The 21,241-nt window shown below is 42.1% G+C and overlaps 1 long non-coding RNA gene across 1 annotated transcript; it reads left to right on the forward strand.

The window, feature by feature from the left end:
• Positions 1–6,572: 6,572 nt before the first annotated feature.
• On the forward strand, positions 6,573–19,473 carry LOC145720361 (uncharacterized). Its single transcript, XR_014143278.1, has 2 exons — positions 6,573–7,104; positions 16,588–19,473. It is a non-coding gene; the product is annotated as an uncharacterized LOC145720361 (long non-coding RNA).
• The last annotated feature ends 1,768 nt before the right edge of the window (positions 19,474–21,241 follow it).

Consider the following 21,241-nt stretch of genomic DNA (forward strand, 5'->3'; position numbering starts at 1 on the left):
TCTAGATGTTTTGTAAACATTACGGTTGTCTGCATTTCTGTGTCCCCCACAAATCTGTATGTTCTTCAAGATCAGGGACTACACCTGGTTCATATTTGTATTTCCAGGGCCTGGTTTGTGACCCAAAGATGCACTTTAAGAGAGGGCACTAGATGTGGGTGACATGAAGTTACCCATACTTTTATTTCAGGAATGCTCTGCTGGTGTCTTGTTATTAACAAACCTTCATTGATCAGCTGGACTTAACTGAATACCTTCTGCATGCTTTCTATTGCCTCTAGGATACTGAATTGAGGAAGACGTATAGAAAATAAACAGAAAAATGGAAGGGCATGAACACACATACACTCACACACCATTATAGATTCATAAATGTCAGGGGTCACAAAATGGTGACTTGAGGGCTAAATCTGCCTCCAGACAGGCTTTCTTTTTTTTTTTTTACATTTATTTTATTTTATTTTATTATGTTATATTAGTCACCATACAATACATCATTGGTTTTTGATGTGGTGATCCACGATCCATTGTTTGCGTATAACACCCAGTGCTCCATGCAGTACGTGCCCTCCTTAATACCCATCACCGGGCTAACCCATCCCCCCTCCCCCCTCCCCTCTAAAACCCTGTTTGTTTCTCAGAGTCCATAGTCTCTCATGGTTCATCTCTCCCTCCAATTCAGACAGGCTTTCTTTGGCTCAAACATTAAGTTTTAAAGTGTACCCCGATAAGGGGCACCTGGCTGGCTCAGTCAGTGGAGGACGCGACTCTCGATCTCGGTCAGAGTTGTGAATTTGAGCCCCACGTTGCGTTAGAGAGTACTTAAAAATAAAAATCTTAAAAAAAAAATGTCCCCCAATAATTTGAAATCCAAAAATGTGGATTTTCCCTTCCCCTGAAATTGTGAACAGCCGGTCACACGAGGCCAGGTCCCTCCAAGGGGGACCGAGGCAGCTGTGACCATTTCAGACACGTCCTTGACAGTTCACGGAGGCAGCCCCGTCACTTCCTGTTGTGTCGTGAACACCGAGGCAGAAAGGAGCTGTGGCCCGTTATCACATTTATTGTGCTTAAAGAGCATTTACTGCACACCGGGCACTATTGTAAGCTCTTTGGTTCCCCATCTACCTACCTGTCACAGGTTAAGAAACTGAGGCATAGTCAGTGCGCGACGGAGTCAGAATTCCAACCCTGGTCATCTGACTTCCAAGTTCTCACTATTAATCACTCAGCTGTGTCACTCCTCGGCAGGGAGAGGAGGATATAAAAAATCATACCTAACTACAGCGCAAAGTTGTGCCAGAGTTGGTCCGGAGCACTGTATTCTGTCTAATTAGAGAAGGATTCACAAAGGCAGTGTGCAGAGTTGTAGAGTTTTAACGATAAAAAGAATCATTAGTCCAGGCATGTTAAATGTACTGTGCATAGGCTTGTTCCAGACCTGAGAGCCGGGCATACAGAGGGCAAGCCGGGCTAATGCAGCTGAGTGAGGTGGGGACAGAAGACAGACCCGGGGGTGAGGTGTGGCAGCCGAGCCCCACGACCTGGAGCTGAGATCTGATACCAGAGGAGAGTAGTCTGACCTGGGCAGGTGAGGGAGGGAGGCGATAAGGCCGAAGTCCTGTTTGACCAACGTGATGTGGGATGAATCGGCATTCTTAAGGAGTCCTGCTGAACTTCATTCACTGCTTTCACAATATCAGAAAGTCGGTTTTGTAACGCAGGTGCCCTATAATACTGGCCTGACTGTTTACTTCTGCTTCAGTCCCTGAGCTTATGAGCAAATACTTTAGGCACTATAACGAGCAGAAACTTGAGACAGAGCTTATCTTGTAATGCTGGGTTTTGCATCATATCCAGGGTGTGGTGTTACTTTAGAAGGCAAGTTCAATAATTACGTGTTTACAGATTGAGCAAACAGTGCATGTGCCCTGAGATGGCTCAGAATTTATACTTTGAGAGCCCAGGGAACTGACTGACTTAGCTGGACAGCAGGCTCAGTACCCAGATGTGTCAAGTGGTCACAGTATATTCAATATATATATATATATGTATGTACATATACATGTATGTAATATATATATATGCATGCACATATTCAATATATGTGTGTGTGTATATACATATAGATTTATACACATACGTACTTTCATTTTTGAACATTTATGTAGCACCTTGTCTTTAATCATACTTATTTACAAAACAGCCCAGAAAGCTTGAAGATGTTAAGTGAATCAATTAAAGCTAATTCAGGCAAGCCCAAGTCATTGACCTACCCAGTGTCCCTCTCTTTTTTATGTATGATCTATTAACTGTAGTACTCTGTGTTTTGGTGTTCCCTAATAACATAATGAAGTGACCAAAATTAAGGTTAAAAGCATTAGGGTCATTTAAACGGCTTCTTTTAGGAAATGAAAATGCTGATTAACGAGTTATATTTCTTTTCTCTTGCTCTATTATTATTTCTCTCTTCCGGAGAGAGATTGGAACCATGTTGACTTCGCTGCTCTTAATAGTGCTTGTCAAGTACTGTCATACAGTAAGTGTTTATACGCATCTGTACTGATGATTTGTGGCTCACACCTCCACCTAGTCTCAGTTTCCCTGGCTTATTTCCTTGAGATAATTTCTTCCTTTTCTATTTTTGCATTTTCAAGGACAAGGCAAGGCATAATAGTTATCCGATCCAGGGCTTTCTGAACACATTTGAAAAATGGCAATCCCTTCCTATTCTAGCTTGATAATAAACCTAAAGGCAAGCTTTCAAGCACTGACTTGTCCTTTCCCTCCTCATTCCAGCTACTACTCACTTAAAGTGCAGGGCTTTGAAATTCTCTGCTTAATTGGGCTACATGTCACTGCTGTCTGTGGAAGTGGCTTTAAGAGGCAGGTGTTGGCTTTTTGGACCTCCTTTGCTGTGATTTTACATGTTGTGTTTGCATTGCTACACTAGCTCCCAGGACCAGGCAACATCCTTAGCTTCCCCTGGGGCGGGTAGGAAGGGGCACACCCTAGATTGTTCTACTCCCTTTGAAGTAGATGACATCGGAGTTTGGCCCTTCCTTGCTCTGGTTATTCAGATGTTCTGGACTTAAGTTTCTGTTCCTTTTGGAATGGTCATCAGATGTCCACATGGAGACTCTTGGTCTACTTAGAGCTATGCTAGGAGAAGCATGAAATTACTTCCTGAAGGGTGTGGTCCTACCCCCTCAGAACCGGAAAAGGGGCGGCCATGTTTGGAACAGGAACCCATCCTGTGGAGTGTCAGTTTCCTTATCTGTAAAGTGTAAACATCAGACAAGATTGCCTCTAACATCTTCTTCTTCTTTTTTTTTTTTTAAGTTTTATTTGTTTAAGTCATCTCTATACCCAATGTGGGGCTCAAGCTCATGACCCTGAGATCAAGCGTCGCATGCTCTTCCGACTGAGCCAGCCGGGGGCCCCCAAGATTGCCTTTTCTAATCAAATATTCTATGAGCCACAGAAGGCTAAGAATACATATAAACTGAGAATTCTGAAATTTTAAGAATCATTTGAAAAAAATGAGACTCTGGCACCAACCAACAGGACTGAGAGCTTGCAGACAAAGAGAATTAAGGTTGAACCCAGTCTGCCCATTCCTTGCTCTGTGACCCTTAGCATATTTCTTCTCTCTAGGCCTTAGGTGTCTCCCCCTTAAAATGGAAATGCTGGGGCGCCTGGGTGGCTCAGTTGGTTAAGCGACTGCCTTCGGCTCAGGTCATGATCCTGGAGTCCCGGGATCGAGCCCCGCATCGGGCTCCCTGCTCGGCAGGGAGTCTGCTTCTCCCTCTGACCCTCCCCCCTCTCATGTGCTCTCTGTCTCTCTCATTCTCTCTGTCTCAAATAAAGAAATAAAATCTTTAAAAAAAAAAAATGGAATGCTGGTGTCTACATAGTGGAGTTGTTTTAAGGATTTAATAAATGTACATAGTATATTTTAAGTACTACATGCTCTGTAAATGGTGACAGTCATCTTCTGAGTGTATGGTTTTGGGAACAGCGGAGGGTTTGGAATAGATTCGATCTAAGAAAGACGGCTTATGAAGTCTTTGAAGTTGAGGAAGGACTAAGATTGATGTTGAGGATAGAGTAGCTACTGAAGGAAATGATACAAAGGATGTGATAAGAAACTGAGGTGAAGGGTACTGATGGACGAAACCTTCTATTCACTTACTTCTAGCCCTTGTTACAGGTGTAGATATTTCTGATGAGAAAATCTCCTTGTTATCAGTATAGTCTTGTGTCTTGTCGAGCATTTTCCAGACACAGAGTCAATCTTTGTATTCAAAGACTATGGTATACTGATGACACGTTGTTCCTCTTGTTATCCATTATAGATAAGGCGGTGTCTGAAAAAGACCCATTCCGGATCAGCATTTCTTTCTCCAATATCCCGCTATGGAGATTGGCTGAATTTTGCTACTATCAATACTTAGTGTGCCCATCACCTCCAGTGTTTCCACATACAGTTGGATCCTTCACAGTCTTGCCTTGCAGATCTTAACGTGGGCTCCTGTAGGTCTCAGGGAATGTTTGAAGTCCTTGAAATTCTTTGCAGAATTGCATGTATATGAGCATATGTGCATTTGGGCAGGGGGAGGGGAGGGCACATGGGACCCTGGCAAGAGCTAAAGGTAAAGTGTAAACATCAGACAAGATTGCCTCTAACATCTTCTTCTTCTTTTTTTTGTTTTAGTTTTATTTGTTTAAGTCATCTCTATACCCAATGTGGGGCTCAAGCTCATGACCCTGAGATCAAGCGTCTCAGAATAAAGAAGCCAGGCTCTGTTGCTGAAGGTGTCTTATAATAGGAAAGAATGTGGAGAGCCTGGGTGGCTCAGTTGGTTAAGTGACCGACTCTGGGTTTTGGCTCAAGTCATGATCTCATGGGTTGTGGGATGAAGCCTGGTGTCAGGCTCCATGCTCAGCGGGGAGTCTGCTTGAGATTCTATCTCTCCCTCTCCCTCTGCCCCTCCCCCCTCTTGCACGTGTGTTCTCAATCTCTCTCAAATAAATAAATAGATCTTTAAAAAAATAGGAAAGACTGAAAGTGACTTCACGAGATGAAAAAATGGTAAAACACAGACAAGGAAGGGTCCCCCCATGCCTATTTGCTTTAATACCCCCACTCCTATTCCTTTCCTCTCACAAACAACATAACGATGGCGTCTCTTCGGCAAGATGTGCCACGGTTTTAGGCCAGCTCTCCACGACATAATTCAGGGTCTCACTGAATAGTCTGGAAGATCTCTGGTGAGTGCATATGGAGACTTTGCACTTTCTTCATTATCCCGAGAAAGGGCTTAATTTTTTTTTTTTTTTTAAGGGAAACTAAAGTGTCTGACAAAGTTCCCAGGGAAAGAAATGAAAACTGATTTTGACACCAGCAACCTAAAAGTGTAAAGTAAAAGGGACAGGATGAGATTTTTAAAAGAAAAGAAGGAAAAGTGCTTGTTTTCCAGATTTTATTGCAAAGACAATCAGTCCTTTGTGCTGGCCTCCAGGCCAGCCACGGCCACAGGGCCACACCCCAAGGCAGATTTGGCTCCTTTCGTTCCCTTCCTCTTCCTCCCCTTCCTCCTCCTCCCCTTCTTCCTCCTCCTCCCCTCCTACCTCCTCCTCTTCTTCCTCCCCTCCCCTCCTCCTTCTCCTTTTTCTTTCTCTGTCTCTGGGTCTCTCTATCTCTCTCTTTCTGTGTCTTTCAGTCCCTGTTTCCCTCTCTGTTCTCTCCCTTACACACACACACACACACACACTCATCTTTAAAAGGTACAGTCTTCATTATATCACCAGTGTCAGGATTTGGAACATTTTAAGGAGATGCTGACTACTATAAGCCTCGCTTGGGAAAGGAACTGAATTTTTGTTGAATCTGATTTGAAAATACAAAACTTCTCTTTTAGGAAAGGGGAGGAAATCAATTAATAGAATTTGTTGAGCCTTTGTGAGTCCAACGCTTCTGTTAAGCTTTCTGAGGGAGTCAAAAGCCCACAGCTCATCATTCACCAAATATGACAGAATGCATATTATACCTGGATGTAGAGCTTGCTCTCTAGAAGTTTATCTATAATGTGAGAGACAGGTCTCATGTCCCTGAGTCAACCAAGGAAAATAAAATATACTCAGACTTCCGAGAAGGGAAAGATTAGGTGGACTGAAAGAACACATCAGATCATCAAGAGACAAATACTGAATGACCTTCAGTAGGGGAATGGGGTTAAATAAAAGTGATGGTTCCAAATGATGGAGTACTATTCAGCAGCCAAGAGTATGGAAATAAATCTAAATGTAGCTGCATGGGTAAGCCTCAAAATAGTATCGAATGAATGAGGCAATTTTGGGGCTATGAATAGCATTATACCAAATATGCAACAAAAAAAAACCCCACATAAAATAACATCATTTATTCTGTGTGTGTGTGTATCTTTTTAAACATCTGGAAGGAGACACATCAAACTCAGAATCACGGTTACTTTTTGAGGATGGTGCAATCAGGATAAGGGTACCAGTCATCTGTTTTGTGCTGGTTGTATTTGGTGACTTGCTTTGGTGACTGGGAGTCTCGAGGCCCAGCTCTCTTCTGCAGAAAGCAGTCAAAGGTTTTGTAAATACTTGGTCTTCTCCAGATGTCCCACGTGACTTCCTAAGAGCCAGGGCCTTTCCGAGGTCCCACGAGCGGGGTCTCTTCCATTTTCTTTTGTGTCTCCAGCACAGTACTACATGAAGACCTGCCAAAAGAAGGTTACAACCAGCACGGTGCATGTAAATGTTTGTGTTTAGCCATTCAAGTTGAGCGATGAATTCTTTCTCTGCAGTCCCCTCGATGTAGCTCTGTGATACCATCAGATGTCTGCATTTGAAGTCTTGAGCCAACGGTCGTTCTCCTGCGGCACTCCTCCAAGTGGCCCCAGGGAACCGGAAAAAGGCCCGGCGTGAAACAGGATGAGGCACAGATGATGGGAGGGCCCGCGAAGGCCAGGTCTAGTGCCTTCCGCCCTTCCCCAGGCCTGGCGTATGGATCCAGAGCTTCTCTCCTACAAAGGGGTTCGGTTTCAGCACTGTGCAGTTGTCCTAGAACATCAGGTAGAGAAAATTTTACCTTTCCAACCATCCTCCCTTTTCCCCATTCAGGCGTTTAACGCCAAACAGGTTTTCAGGACACACCCTGTACCAGCCCAACCCAAACCTGCCTCTCCCCCATCCCCAGGCCCAAGGAGACAAGGGGCTAAATGCATCACAACGGCTTCACAGACTTGTAAAAGGGCCAGCCATTTTATTTTTTAAGTGGGAAACGTTCACCCTAGGAAAAAGTTGCAAAGGGGCATACAATATTAAAATGTGCTTCTCTTTCACTTTATAAAAGGGAAATGGATTTCGTTTTAAAGTCTTTACTTTTGCCTTTGGTGAACTACTTGCATAAATATCTGGAGAAGTTAATAGCCTTAGCCAATTATGAACACACTCTTAAAATGGTTTGAAGAGCTTTGTTCCTCCAGCCTCCCTCCTTTTAATATTATATTGAGAGTTTATGTATAATCTAAAGTGTTCTCATTATGACAGCACCACTAGTCATTTGAAGAATATATTCATCTAAATAAACACACTCCAAAGTGAACCAAATGCTAATGCACATTTTATTGGATGCAAAGACAAACAATATAATTATCCTTGAATTTCAGAAAATCAAAGGTAGTAAAACAAGTTTATACCAGAGGCCAGGGCAGGGTTTATAAGTTAGCCATTTACAGGTTGTCTCCAAGCTACACAAGCTCGAAAAGTTTGCTAAAATGAGCTGAGGGTTACTTCGGCAGACTAACAAAAAGGAAAATGTCTATCAGTTTTTCTTTTGTTCTTTCCAGATCTTGTTCAAGTGTACATGAGCCAGCAGGTTCACCAGAAAGCTATTGAGCATTGGCTGGAACACATTATGCAGGGTGAATTTCTTCTGGAATGTTGCCAAGGGTTTTTTATGCTTCTGTGGTAGGCATTTCTTGAACATTGTCATTTAGCCAAGCAAAGAGCATTTGCTTAAAGGATAGAAAATGTTTAAAAATTCTTGTTTGTTTAAAAGCAGGTTAAATAGCAATATGATTTTAGGGTAGGGTAGAGAAAAGCACTTATTTCTCTAAGTGATCTGATCATAAAAGTTTTTTGCTTTAACCAGATTCTAGTTTTTCCTAAAATAGTTATACATATATTAATACTGTCTTCTAGAAAGTATCTTCTGGTGCCTGCTTTTTCTTTAATGTGATTAGCTGTTTTTCAAAACTAAGTTTTCACTTCAGAGAGTTCACACATGTTTGTGTATGTAGGAGCTACTAGTAATAGCTAAGGGAATTTGGAAGTGCAGAGAACATGCTAAAATAGAATTTCTTTTTTCACTTTCAATTCTAGAACTATGCCATAAAAAATAAAAAAGGAAAGCATGAAAATGTCTTTAAGTTAGAGCAGGTAATATTTTAAAAGTACTGCAAATTGGACTATAAATTCCAAGTTCAGGTTTTTGACACGTAAAAAATACAATGCATAAGCATCTCCCCAAAAATTATTCTCTAATGAATAGTGAAATCTGATCCCCAACCACCTCACTTTAACAAAGCTTTAATTTGTGCCAAAGTTCTCATCATATTCCCCGTGATATCCAGTAGTATACAAGGGCTCTCTCTAAATTTGTCAAGGAGAAATCCTAAATATACGAATTTGAATACCGTCTCTACCATTCACTAGCTGTATGACCTTGGTTAAGTAACTTGGCTTCTGTGAGCTTCAGTGTCCTCATCTGTAAACTAGGAATGATAATATCTATCATGGAGCTGCCGTGAAGACTGAGATGGCTATTAAGGAGTCTCAAGTGTTTTATAAAGGCTTAAAAAACTATTAGTTTCTTTCCTGTCTTCCCTGATCCATTCCACGACTACAAATCAATCTGGAGAGATTTAAATAGGCAAAACTATGATCTAAGTTGGGATTGTGTTGTTTTTGTGTTAGGATATTTCTAGCTGCTGCATTTTGTACTTGCATGTGAAATATACAAGTTTCTGTAAACATTCTTTAGCCAAATTAATCTGTTTTTGTTTTGATGAAGATAGGACTGCTTCTGATATGGGAGAGCTAAAATGATCATGCAAAAGAACTCCGTTTCTTTTTTTTTTTTTTAATTTATTTGCAAGAGAGAGAATGAGAGACAGAGAGCGTGAGAGGGAGGAGGGTCAGAGGGAGAAGCAGACTCCCTGCTGAGCAGGGAGCCTGATGTGGGACTCGATCCCGGGACTCCAGGATCATGACCTGAGCCGAAGGCAGTTGCCTAACCAACTGAGCCACCTAGGCGCCCCAAAAGAATTCTGTTTCTAAAGAGCTGACTCCATCATGAAAATGCACTCAGTGAAAAGTAAATATGATACCACCTCTTCCTACTCGGTATTTGAATGAACGCATAAGGAAAAACATGGCAATTCTCCTTTTATACCTAAATCCTATGGAATTTGCTGCCTCCTGTATTCAAGTTGGGGCTATGATCCTAAGCTTGGCTCCCTTCAATTGAGGTTTGTTATGTACTTGGCATGTTCCCACAACCAAACCTCCCATCTGTGACCTGCACCTGCAGCTCGCAGTATTCAGCCCAGATAGCTCTGTACTTCCGGGCCACTCAGGTCCCTGGAAGCGCTGGCCGTAGCCTTTCATATCCCGTTTCTCAGCTAGTTTAGATGCTTACAAACATTTGGGTGTTCTAGTTTCTGTAACTTTGTTTTTGTTCTTTAAAAACAGCTCTTCCCCCACCCCTGGCACATCACCATTTTTCCAAGGCACTCATTGTGAGATGCGAAGGCTGGTGCCCGTCGTTTGCATTCCAGATTGAAACGAACAGAATCTAGACTTTTTTCTTTCTTCCCTCTCTCCTTCTCTCCCCACTCCTCCCCCCCGCACCCCCCCCGTATTATGACAAACAAAAGAGGATATGAGATGTATTTATTCTTTTGTAAAATGCAGAAGTATCAATTCCAGGAGATGTTGAGTTTTCCTCATTTACTTTGGAGTTGTTTATGTAAACTGTAAGTCCTACTTTCAATAGATATGAAGGTAGGAATTTGGGGGAGATGGTGATGTGGAAAAGCGACTTCTTTCTCATTTGCCCAGAGACGTTTAATTTCTGGAAAGAGCATATATAATGGCAAGTGAAATGTCCTGGTCTCTGGGGCCAAGAATGTGTGCTGTGTGTGCTTGTTGCGTGTCTTGCAGCCTCTAGGTACAGGCTGGCGCTTACACCACTCCCCGCCGTGCTCCCCCTCGTGTCGGCTTCGTGGCTGTTTCCCCTGCACAGGGTGCTCTCCCAAGGCAAAGAGGCTTGCTGATGGCCCCGGGTCTTTGGGTAGAGAAGAATAAACCTGATCAATAAATTCATAGCGGTCGATTTAATTGCTTTAAGAAACCATTCAAAAAGAGAATGTCAGGAAAGGGTGTGAGCAAAATAGCACCCTCCCTCAGATTCCGGCTTGGGGGTGCAGTTGGAGGCAGAACTGATGTGAAATAATGTAAATGGGGTTTCTTAAATATTTAAAAATATTTCTTGAGAGGATGGTACTGAGAATCTGTGGGTCATTATAATGCTTTTAAATATACATTTTTTTAAAGGTTTTATTTCATTTCATTTATTTATTTTTTAAAGATTTGTTTATTTATTTGAGAGAGAGAGAGACAGAGAGAGAGTGGGGGCGAGGGGCAGAGGGAAAGGATCTCAAGCAGACTCCCCACTGAGCGTGGAGCCCCAGGTGGGGCTTGAGCTCACCACCCTGAGACATTGACCTGAGCCAAAACCCAGAGTTGGGACGCTTAACTGCCTGAGCCACCCAGGCACCCCAAGGATTTCTTTTTTAAGCAATTTCTGCCACTGGAAGTTTGGGTTAAGGTTAAGCATGAAGGTTGGGAGAGTTTACAGCTCAGACATCAGCATTTCTTCCCCCTTTCCCTCTTCTCCCCACTGCCTTTTTCCTCTCCTCCCCTCTTCTCTTTTGCAATGGGCAGGAGACTTGTCTTCTTCAAGATGGTCGTGATACATCAGGCTCCCTGCTCAGCAGGGAGTCTGCTTCTCCCTCTGACCCTCTTCCCTCTCATGCTCTCTGTCTCTCATTCTCTCTCTCTCAAATAAATAAATAAAATCTTAAAAAAAATAAATTTAAAAAAAAAAGATGGTCGTGATATAGTAAAGAAGGCCTCCAGGCAAACGAATGCAGATAGCCCAGCCTGGAAAGAGTGTGTACTCTCATAAAGGGAATTCAGAAGCAATCAGTCCCAAAAGGCTTCATGGAGGAGGTGTCTTGCAGATGACAAGACAGGAAGTGAGAAGGGAGCGGTGGTGATGAGATCCTGTGAAACTGGTTTGGGCAAAGGAAAAAGCATATGAACACTGCTACGACTAAGAGAGTCCAATAGTTTGAGAGCTTATTACGTGCAGCCACCTGCTAACTATTTTACATGGATTGTCTCATTTAATTGTCACATGAAACCTTTGGGGCAGATTTTCTCCCTATTTTTTTTTTTAAAGATTTTATTTATTTATTTGACAGAGAGAGACACAGCAAGAGAGGGAACACAAGCAGGGGGAGTGGGAGAGGGAGAAGCAGGCTTCCCGCCGAGCAGGGAGCCCGATGCAGGGCTCGATCCCAGGACCCTGGGATCATTACCTGAGCCGAAGGCAGACACTTAATGACTGAGCCACCCAGGCACCCCTCTCCCTATTTTAATCAAGGGGAAAATTGAGGCAGAGTAAGGATATGCTATCTGCCCACATTGCACAGCTAGTGAGTGGTAGGGCAGGATTGGAATTCCAGAGTCCGGCCTCTTAACCTCTTTGTAGAAAGGATCTGGTTTTTGTGTGGGAAGAAGGAAGGGTGGGATTTCAGTGTTTTTGTTTATTAAAGATTTTATTTATTTGAGAGAGAGAGAGAGCGCTAGAGACAGAGCACGAGAGAGGAGGGGGAGAGGTAAAGGGAGAGTGAGAAGCTGATTCCCCGCTGAGCAGGGAGCTCGATGCAGGGCCTCAATCCCAGGACCCTGGGATCATGACCCGAGCCGAAGGCAGGCACTTAACTGACTGAGCCACCCAGGTGCCTCAGTGTTTTTGTTTTTTAAAAAAATTCCTTTTCTCCCATATTGGTGTGGAAGGAAAATTTTTCTTCTAGGTGTATGTGTGTGTGTGTGTGAAAGGTAATTTGTAGATGGTTGGACAACTGAGAGGAATATGCTCAGAGGTAGAAGAACAGTTAAGAGACATACTGCCATCCCAGGTAAGAGATACTGATGAAGATGATAGTTATTATTTTACTGAGCACTTACTGTGTGCCACCATATCTTTACTTCATCCTCACAATGGCCCCATGAGATAGTTATCCTTCAATTTACAAATGAAAAGACTGAGGCTCTCAGAGGCTAAGTAACTTGTTCAAGGTCACACTGCTGGTAAGAGGCAGAGCCAGGATAGGGGTACAGGTGTGTCTGATTTCAGGCTCTTAACGCATAAGCTTGGACAGCACGAGGAATAATAAGTGACATAGACATACTCAGGGGGGTGTGAGGCTCCCGAGGTGTCCTCCAAGTGTGGAGATGTCTAGGAAAAAATAGAAATATATATCTTTGGAAACTTAGAAGTTGACAGATGAATGAAACCAAGGGAATAAATGTGTGGAAGAAAAAGCTGGGTGGGAATGGTGTCCTGGGGACCATTCCACAGAGAGAGACAAGGCTGAGAATGAAAAACCCTTAGAAGGTGCGGAATGAAGACCCTGCTCCTCCGCTCTGTAGCGTGTCTACTGGGTAGTGGTAGACAAGCCCCTTACCTGGCATTTCATCCTCTGCCTCTGTAGAAGTGAAGGAAGGAAACTACATTCCTTTTTTTTTCTTAAGATTTTTTACTAAAAGTAATCTCTACACCCAATGTGGGGCTCGAACCCACAACCCCAAGATCAAGAGTCACATGCTCTACTGACTGAGCCAGCCAGGCACCCCAGAACCCACATTCCTCAATAACTTCACAAGACTTTTTGGGATCATCAGTGAAGTGCTGGACATAGACATGCTTTAAGAACTCCAAAGTTCTTTACAATCTAATGTGTATGGAGACAAGAAGGGAGCAGTGGAGGGGTCTGAACCCAATAAGTGAGCAGAGGAAGCTGGGGGACAGAGCTGTGAGTTTTGAAATGTAACAAGAAGGAGGTTACCTAGATATGCTTGTGGGCTGGGTCCAGGTGGAACCCCCAGAAGAAATACCACTCTAAGAAAGACTAAAAAGTAGGCTAAAAGAGAGAGAGGAACAGGAAGAGAAAAACTTAGGAATGTAAGTGAAGAGGTTGGTGCCACAGGAGAAGCCCCAGCGTGGGTCTGTATGTCAGGGACTCCTGCCTCACCTTTGACCCTACCAGGTTCTTTGACTGTGAGTACGTGGCTTTCTGGGCCTGGGGGTTCATCTCTGTGAACATGATAAGAGTTGGCATGGATTAGGGCATGGATGATGAACCCAACAGCCCAAACTGGGAATGACAAGTATTCCTTCACCTCCTGCCAGGTCCACAGCTGTGTGGAACATTGTGTTGAGGAGGGTAGTGAGGCCAGGGAAACAGATATCAAGGTCAATGAGTGAAATCTGCAGGTGGTGTGTGGTGGGGGAAGAGCTTCATTCAGGCCTGCCCTACGGTCCCCTCCAGCCTTGGCCCCCCAGAACAGGAGACTCCCAACTCAGGAAACTGAAGGGTCAGAGGAAAGTCCTTTCTGGAATTCTGGAGACAAGGTAATCACTCATGAGATGTCAGCCTTGTGGCCTTACCTCTGGGGGCCGACCTGGGCCCTTGGGAAAAGTCTCTGCTTTGTGAGGAGGCAAAGAAAAGAGAGCACACTGGGAGTGGCCAGATTCTTCTGATAGGTGACTGGGCCAAGAAAGGGTTTTGGACAGGAAGGGGATTCACAACAGGGCATGCTTGAGAGGAATTGTTTAAGTCTTTAAACCCTTGCCAAGGCAGAGAACATGAGACTGGACCTGTAAGTTACTTTAGCTATATATAGTATGTAACCTGAAAATGCCTCCCTGGGCAGCATTTGTGTTTTTGACTCACAGTGAGTGCCTCAAGTGGAGGCTGGAGTGGGGGAAGGGATTCTGCTGGGGACAGACAAAAGTGGGGAGGCACTGGCTTTGAAGACCACATTTCCTCCCTTTTTATGCCTCGGGTGTAACCAGAGACCAGAGTCAACAAGGAATCTGGCTCAGGACTGCTTTTGTTTGCAGCTCTCCATGGGGTGTGACTTGCTTTTTTCAGAGGTCAGTGAATTGTAAATTGTGTAATTTTGGGTTCTGCTGAACCACCGTAGGGGAGACCTTTGAGGGGGTTGGTAAGAGAAGGGTGGATGGTGGCATCTAGGAAACTCTTGCTCTCTCTAAGACCAGACCCGGCCACATGGAATTCTCCCATTCATAGGCAAGCAGAAAATATGGACTTGGGTATTAACATCTGAATTTGCTGTAGCAAATGGATCTATGTCAAATATCCTAAATAAGGTAATATCCTAAGTTCAGAAGGAGCAGGAACAGTAAACCCAATTATTTTCTATGATTGATTACACTTTTCTGGTTACAAATATTTGTTGTGGTCTCTGAAGAGATATACATAAACCCTGTGCTATGGAGAAGGGTACCATGCTGGGAACTGCTAAAGGTCTCAATTTATTTTTGATCTACATTTTCCTCCCCCCTCCTTCACGTGCTTAGCACAGGATCTGATATTTATTCATGCACTCAACAAAAATCTGTTGAGCATTTATCTTATTCCAGCCACTGTTCTAAGGGCTGGGGATACAGAAATCAAGCAAGCTCTTGCTTTCTTAGGATTTAAAATCAACTGGGCTGGGGGAGACAATAAAATCAATATATTATATACTATATCAAGTAGCAAGACATGCTATGAGGAAACATAAAGAGAGGTACAGAAGATAGAGAGGGGCAGTATCTCTGGGGAAATGGAGAAGAGTGAGGAGGTGAGCCCTGAGGCTGACTGAAGGTAGCATGTCCAAGACAGAGGGGGGTGTTCCAGGGAGGGTGCAGGGGAAGTGGTGGGAGGTGAGGTCAGAGGGGAATCAGAGCAAAGGCAGACCTTGAAGGGCACTGCAAGAACTTTGAATTTCATGCTGAAGGAGATGGGAAACTTATGGAGGATTTTCAGCAGAAGCCAGACAAGATCATTCTGGCTACAAATTTTAAAATAAATCGAAGAGGGCAAAGATGGAAGCGAGGGAACAGGATACAATAATCTAAGCAAGAGATGATAGTGGCTTGGACTGAGGATTTTCCAGATTCTAAATATTCTGAAGGAATAGTTGGCAAGATCTTGTGATGAGTGGAATGTGAACTTAGAAGGAGAGAAGTAACGATGAGCCCAAGACTTGGGTCTGAGCAGCTGGAGGAATAGAGCTGTTGCTTACTAAGATAGGGAAGGCTGGTAGAGGAAAAGGTTTGGAAATAAGGGATCCAGAGTTTGGTTTTAGAATTGTTAAGTTTAAGATGCCTGATAAACAACTAATAGAGAGGTCCAACAAGCTGTTGGATACATGAGCCTGGAGTTCATGGGACAGGATGGGGCTATAAGTATAAATTTGGGAGTGGAAAGCACATGAAAAATTAAAGCTATAGGTGGGAAGAGGCCACCTAAGGGGAGGGGATATAGGCAGAGAGGAAGAGTAATCTAGGGGTGAACCTGAGGGATTCCACCATTAGTGGTTAGGGATATGAGAAGAACCAGCCAAGGTGATGAGGAGGAACCAGTGAGACAGCAAGAGAGAGTGACATCCCAGGAAGCAAGGCAAGAAGCTGTTTCAAGATGGGAGTGTCCAACTGGGTCAGATGCTACTGACAAATCAAGTATGAAGAGGACTAAAATTAGTCATTGGATTTGGAACATGGAAGTCATTGGTAAGTTTCACAAAGGCAGTTTTAGTGGAACCATGGGGATGAAAGCCTGATTTGGAGTAGTTTCAAAACAGTATGGGAAAAGAATAAGTGGAGATAGTGAATATGTAGACAATTCTTTCAAGAAATTTTATTGTAATGAGAAGCCAACAAGAACAACAGCAACAACAATAATTGAGGCAGTTGCCAGAGGGAGAAATGTCAGTCTCTAATATGGCTCAGTAGCATGCCAGGGACTGCTTTTAAAACAGTGGGTTGTTCTTTTCTGAAGAAGGCAGTCCCAGAAGAACCCTAGAAATGCATCTTGTGACTCTCCTATTGGGCCTTGCTAAGGACTCTACACAGCGCCCCTATCTGTTACAGGGAGCTCTAGCATCATTGGATCTGGCAGATCATAGGAGCCAAGGACACCTTGCACAGCAGCCTGGATCTGCTGCGGAGCCGTCTCTTGCTCTGGGCCCCACTCCAAACTACAAACATCTTGGATCACCCAATACATATGTTGGAGCAGTTGATTCCCTGTTATAGGTTATGTTTCTCTAAAACCCAGCGGGGCTCACCAAGCATTAGATTCTCTAGCGGTAGTAAGACCAAGGTGTAATAACTTGTTCTTTACCTTTCAGGAGATGTCCTGACATGCCCTAGATCATAGAAGTCTTAAAAACTTTGCTAGAATGGGAAGCATTGCAGGATCCTTTCTCAAGGGGACCCAGGCTTTGGGTCTGAAAACTGACTCAGCTCTGGAAATTGTGGGCCCATCAGCCTTCTCCTTAATAGCTCTTGATGTTTATTTTTTGGCCAGTTCTACAAGGCATGCAACACTCTATTGGCTTCTCATCTATCTCGCTCCCAAGAACACCATGGTCTATTAACCATCATCAAAACCTCTGTGGGTGGAGGCCCACTGGTCGCCCCTCTGGCCCTGCTGCCTGTTACGGTTTATGTCCGTTTTGGCTCTAATAGTTAAGCACTGGCATCTGGCCTTTGTTATTCTGGGATCTCATCATTCCCCTTGACACGAGGAAGCCCACCTAGAGGGTTGAGTCACCTATTCTCAGTCTGGCCCACAGCAGAAGTGCATCAGTAGGCCTCTCAGAGATGATGCCGCTCACCGAGATATTCTTTATTGCCTAGTGAAGATAATGTTCTGTGAACCCTTCCAAGAAGCATAAGTCTCACACGATAGACTTGTTCTAACATTCCTGTCTCCCTGAGCATTGTGAGCCCTTCTTCAGTTTCCTGCCATGGCACTCCAGACTCTATAATTTACTGTCAGGCATCATCATGTCCAAGCCTCAAGGAGCCATTCAGGAACACACTACTACAAACTGTAAGGGGGTTTGAAGTCAAGAACCTTTCCCTTGCTTTCATATTCCACTCCCCTCCTTGTTCTCCTGTTTATCATCCTCAAAATCACTCCCCCACATGTCCCCCTAGTTCACACTGATGCATCTCAGCCAAGTCCTGCAGCTCTTTCTGAGGGTAAGACGTTTTCTGCTGGATTTGGCACTCTGTTTCTCCACTCGGGCTGCCTCAAGACTAGTGATTGGGCCAGGAGCAGTGAATGGAGGTAGAGGCAGATCTTCAGGAGAACAACACAATTTTGTGAGAGTCACTGTCAAGAATCTAGTCTTACCCAGATCTGGAGAAGAAAACAGAAGCAACATTCAGGTTAATACCAGTCAACTGATGGGATATTTTAGATGGACTAAGAGAAGCCAAGGAATGTCCCCTCAGGTTCCAGGCTTCTCCCTGAATGATTGGGAGGAAGCTGGTGGTGGCAAAATATATGTAAGGCCAGAGAGCACTGTGGGAAGTGGGGTCAGTGCACTGTATTTGGTGAGTTGTCATAGGTTGCTGTACAGTTCCCAGAACTCTCATTCCAGCAAGCAGAACTACATCAATCATTCATTCATTCGTCTATTCATTAACTTAACATTTATTGAAAACCTCTTCTGCTAGGTATTTGGGTTCAGAGATGAATAAAACCCCGTCTTTATTTTCCAGAAATTCAGAGTGTAGTGGGAAGTGGACAGAAATGCCCTTTACTATTTACTATTACATGTGATAGAATAAATTGATGTACAGGGTGCTGTGGGAGGGGAGACGGAATAAGAAAAATACTTGCCTGGTGTGTATGCACACAAAGGAGGAGTTATATAACGCACACTTCCATTCCTCATTTCTAGAGCCACTTGACCACAATCACTGGTCACAGATAACATAAAGAATCTCAATTTGGTAGCTGAGAGGAGTGTAACGTCAACCTTCCTTTTTGTTCTCCACATCTATGCCTAGTTTCTTAATCTGTTTTTGCTACCCATCTCCTCTTGTCCCCCAGTTTCATTGTCCTAAATCTCTTTTCTACTTTTTTACCTGATGTACTTTCACAGATCTCTTGAATCCCTCTTGCCCAAAGCCCAGACTTTTGGGCAAATCCTTACTCCCTTTCCTCTGTACCTGTCTTGGGAGAAGGGAAAATGTCTTAACATGTGCACCAGGTAGGCATGTTGATTATTTAATTTCAGCCTTCCATTGTTCCCATTCTATAAATGAGACCCAGGGAAGTTAAGGAATTCGCACAAATTCACAGAGCTAGACAAGAAAAAAGCAGGATTTTCAATGTAGATCCAATATTCAGAATACTGACCCATACCTTAAGCTCTCCCAGATGACTGAGTACCTGGAAAACATTCCATCCCAAACCTTTTCTGTTCGAAGTCTCCCAGGAGAAGAGAAGAAGAACTAAAAGACTGCTTTGTAATTTTATAATCTCTTCATGTTTCCTATCAAAGATTCGGTCCCCTCCTTTTACCCCCAGACTCATAAGGCACTTACATCTCTCCTCTAGGATGTATAAGAATATGAATTTCTCATGACTATAAATGTACAATTGGAATTCCTGGACATTTATATATACTTATTGAGTGAATATCACTGAATAGTTTTTCCAAAGTGATTGTACCAACTTACATTTCCACCAACAGTACATGTGCTAATTGTTCTCATCAGCATTTGATATTGTCAGTCATTTGAATTTTAGCCATTCTGGTGAGTTTGTAGTAGAATCTCATTGAGGTATTAATTGCATGTACCTGATTATTGATGAGGTTGAGCACATGATTTAATAAGTATAATATTTGAAATAGATTTTTTTGAAGATACTTTCTTCCAGATTAAGAAAGTCCAAAGCTATACAGTTTCCTTTTGGCACAGCTTGAGCTGTATCAAAAAAATTTGATTTGTCATATTTTCATAATTACTCTGTTCAGAATATTTTCTGGCTTCCATTGTGATTTCTTCTTTGAACCTGTAGGTTTATTTAGAAGTGTATTTTAAAATTTCCAAACATGATTTTCTCAATATTGTTTTGTTATTGATTTCTAGCTCAAGCCTGTGGTAAGGTAACATACTCTGCATGATTTCAGTCCTCTGACATTAGTTGGGGCTTGCTTTAAGGCCCAGAATTTTGTAATTTTGGTGCATAAAATAAATGAGTATTCTTCAGATGTTGGGTGTGGTGTTCTTACAGGCCCATTAAGTCAGTTTTATAAATGTGTATACACTTCCGTGAATATGAACTAACTTCTGTCTGACCTATCAGATCTCGGAGAGGTTAATAAAATTTGAGGCTATGCATTTTAGTTACATAAAAATTTAGAACTCTTATATCTTCTTGATGAGCTTAATTGTTATCACTATGAAGTCACTCTCTCTATCTTTAGTAATGCTTTTAGCCTTAATAGATATAGTTTGTCTAATATTGATATCATTATATCCTTGAGAAATCTTATGCTTTAGACTTGTCTTTTGTAAATAGCATGTGCAAGTCAATGTAATTCTGTAAGACAGTCTTTGGCTGTTAAACAGGAAATTTAAACATTTATGTGTAATCTAATTTCTGATTTTTAAAATTTAAATTTACCATCTTGCTCAGCTCCTCAATTTCTACTACTTGTTCTCTATTCCATTTCTTTCAGTTCTTGATTTCATTGCATTGGTTGAGGACTTTAAAATGTTATTACAATCCTATAAAATTTTGTAGTGATTGCACCTATTGCAATATGCACACTTAACTTTTACAAATTCAGTATTAAATGGTTCTTTTCCCTCTTCTTGGACAATGCATGGACCTTAACACACTATCACCCTATTATTTCACTCCTGACTTAATTCTCTTGCAATGTATTATAATTCTCTATATCATTCTCCACAAGACATTATTTTTATTGTTTTATATTTATCATTCCTTTTTGCATTTCTGACCTTTTATTTGGAATTATTTCCTTTTGCCTGAAGGCTATATATATATTAGTTCAGATCTTTGGGGATGAATTCTCCCAGTTTTGGTTTGTTAGAATAGTTCTCTTTTCGATATATATCTAAATATATCTATATCTATCTATATGTATATCTATATCTATCTATCTCTATATATATTCTGGGAATAGAATTTAGAGTTGGCAGTTAATTTCTTTTGTTATTCTTCTTATTATTATTTTGAAGCTATTATCCCATTGTCTTTTGGCTTCTAGTGTTGCTGTTGAGAAATTAGCTGTCAGTCTAATTACCTTTAATGGCAATCTGTCTTTTTTCTCTGGCGGCTCTTAAAATATTTTCTTTGTTTATGATCTTTAGCAGTTTTACTATAAAGTACCAAGGTTTTCCTTTGTTCAACCCATTTGGGGTTTCTTGGATCTGTTAATTGATGTATTTAATTAGGTTTGGAAAATTCTCAGCAATTAACTCTTCAAGTTTATATCTGTGCCATAATTTCTGTCCTCACCCTCCAGGACTTCAGCTAAATATACATTAAGACTTTTCATGGATCTTTCATGTCAGTGCCATAGTCTGAGAAAAGGTAAGTACAGAATTGAAAGTAACCATTTTAATGCTTTTATAACAACTGGCAGACTGATTTTATGCCATGAATCTAATAAAAATTTGGGCTTATATTTATTATGTCTTTTTCTACTGATTTACTTCAACTGCATTTTACGGAACTATCAGTTTGTGACATTTTGGCTATTAAAAAATTCATTTAGGAAGTGCTTTTCTAGGTCTCTTAGACTCTCTTCTAATTTTTCCTTTATTTTTTCTCTCTATGCTTCATTCTGGATATTTTCTTCCATATTACAAATTCTCTCTTTATCTGTGTGTAATTGACTATCAAATCTATTCATATGTAGATTTATATTCCATATGTATCTTAATTGTTTATTACTATTTAGTTCTAGCATTTTCAGTGGCTCTTTTTAAAAAATAGTTTTCAGTTCT

Source organism: Leptonychotes weddellii, chromosome 2 (assembly GCF_054177405.1).
Source record: "Leptonychotes weddellii isolate Sample4059 chromosome 2, ASM5417740v2, whole genome shotgun sequence".
Classification (NCBI taxonomy): domain Eukaryota; kingdom Metazoa; phylum Chordata; class Mammalia; order Carnivora; family Phocidae; genus Leptonychotes; species Leptonychotes weddellii.